This window comes from Glycine soja, chromosome 18, assembly GCF_004193775.1.
Source record: "Glycine soja cultivar W05 chromosome 18, ASM419377v2, whole genome shotgun sequence".
Classification (NCBI taxonomy): Eukaryota; Viridiplantae; Streptophyta; class Magnoliopsida; order Fabales; family Fabaceae; genus Glycine; species Glycine soja.
The window spans coordinates 28,494,099-28,496,609 of NC_041019.1; the positions used below are offsets into that span (position 1 = coordinate 28,494,099).

The 2,511-nt window shown below is 39.9% G+C and overlaps 1 non-coding gene across 1 annotated transcript; it reads right to left on the minus strand.

Annotated features, from left to right (window-relative positions):
• Positions 1 to 274: 274 nt before the first annotated feature.
• Positions 275 to 382, minus strand: LOC114397794. Its single transcript, XR_003663418.1, has one exon. It is a non-coding gene; the product is annotated as a small nucleolar RNA R71 (small nucleolar RNA).
• Between the last annotated feature and the right edge of the window lie 2,129 nt (positions 383 to 2,511).

The following is a 2,511-nucleotide window of genomic DNA, read 5'->3' on the forward strand; positions in this document are numbered from 1 at the left end:
TGTTCTTAAAACTGGACTAATCCATTTGCTTCCAAAGTTTCATGGCCTTGCAGGTGAAGACCCACACAAGCATCTGAAAGAATTCCATATTGTTTGCTCCACCATGAAACCACCAGATGTCCAAGAGGATCACATATTTCAGAAGGCCTTTCCTCATTCTTTAGAGGGAGTGGCAAAGGATTGGCTATATTACCTTGCTCCAAGGTCCATCACGAGTTGGGATGACCTCAAGAGAGTATTCTTAGAAAAACATTTCCCTGCTTCCAGGACCACGGCTATCAGAAAGGATATTTCAGGCATTAGGCAGCTCAGTGGAGAGATCCTATATGAATACTGGGAGAGATTTAAAAAATTATGTGCTAGTTGCCCTCACCACTAGATTTCTGAGCAGCTTCTCCTCCAATATTTTTATGAAGGACTCAGCAATATAGAGAGAAGTATGATAGATGCTACCAGTGGCGGAGCCCTTGGAGACATGACCCCTGCTAAAGCCAGAAATTTAATTGAGAAGATGGCTTCAAACACCCAGCAATTTAGTGCCAGAAGTGATGCTATTGTCATTAGAGGAGTGCATGAAGCAGCCACGAATTCATCTTCATCAGTCGAGACTAAGAAGCTTGAAGGTAAACTAGATGCCTTAGTTAACCTGGTAACCCAACTAGCCATGAATCAAAAATCTGCACCTGTTGCCAGACTCTGTGGTTTATGCTCCTCTGCCGAACACCACACAGACCTTTGCCCTTCTGTGCAACAATCTGAAGCAATTGAACAGCCTGAAGCTTATGCTGCAAACATCTACAATAGACCTCCTCAACCTCAGCAGCAAAATCAGCCACAACAGAATAATTATGACCTCTCCAGCAACAGGTACAATCCCGGGTAGAGGAATCATCCCAACCTTAGATGGTCGAATCCTTCACAACAGAAGCAACAACAACAACAACCTTATTTTCAAAATGTTGCTAGCCCAAGCAGACCATACGTTCCTCCACCAATCCAGTAGCAACAACAGCAACAGCCCCAGAAACAGCAAACAGTTGAGGCTCCTCCGCAACCTTCCCTTGAAGAACTTGTGAGGCAAATGACTATCCAAAACATGCAGTTTCAACAAGAGACCAGAGCTTCCATTCAGAGCTTAACTAATCAAATGGGACAATTGGCTACACAGTTAAATCAACAATAGTCCCAGAATTCTGACAGATTAACTTCTCAATCTGTCTAGAATCCCAAAAATGTGAGTGCCATTACATTGAGGTCAAGAAAGCAGTGTCAAGGACCTCAACCAGTAGCATCTTCCTCATCCGCAAATGAACCTGCCTAACTTCACTCGACTCCAGAAAAAGATGATGACAAAAATTTAAAGAGTAAGTTACCTAAAATTTCTATGCAGGTAAATCTAAAGAGAAGCAGCATATCCCTCTTCCATTCCCTCCAAGAGCAATTTTCAACAAAAAAATGGAAGAGGCAGAGAAGGAGATATTGGAAACATTTAGAAAAGTAGAGGTAAACATACCTCTGCTAGATGCAATAAAGCAAATTCCAAGATATGCTAAATTCTTGAAAGAGTTGTGCACTCATAAGCGGAAGCTTAAAGGAAGTGAAAGAATTAGTATGGGCAGAAATGTCTCCGCATTGATTGGTAAATCTGTTCCCCAAATCCCTGAAAAATGTAAAGATCCAGGTACATTCAGCATACCTTGTATTATAGGGAACAATAATTTTGACAATGCCATGCTAGATTTAGGAGCTTCTGTTAGTGTTATGCCTTTGTCTATTTTTAATTCTCTATCTCTAGGTCCTTTGCAGTCAACTGATGTGGTAATTCATTTAGCTAATAGAAGTGTTGCCTATCCTGCTGGTTTCATAGAGGATGTCTTAGTTAGAGTTGGTGAGCTGATTTTCCCTGTTGATTTTTATATTTTAAATATGGAGGAGGGATTTTCTAAAGGATCAGTTCCCATCATTCTAGGCAGACCTTTTATGAAAACTGCTAGAACTAAGAGAGATGTATATGCAGGCACACTATCTATGGAGTTTGGTGATATAACTGTTCATTTTAATATTCTTAATGCTATGAAACACTCATCTGAAGATCTTTCTGTATTTCGTGTTGAAATAATTGACCATATTGTTGATGAATACATGACTGATCTTCATTCTAATCTGCATGCCTGTCACTCTTCATGCATTGAATCTGAATTTGCACTTGACCATATGTCTGAATTTGATGCTGAGAGTGAATCTGAATTTGATATTGATTACATGTCTGGTGATGTTTTACCTCTTGAGATTGATTTTATAGAGTCAGATAGAACTAACCATGTTTCAGGAAGTAGACATACCTCTAACTTTCTTTATGAGGTACAGGCTGAGAAATCATCTCTTTCTACCACTATCCAGCCGCCCACACCAGAGTTGAAGCCTCTGCCATCAAATTTAAAATATGCTTACTTGGATGATATTAAAAGTTTTCCAATAATTATATCTGCCTCCCTTGCTGATGAGAAAGAG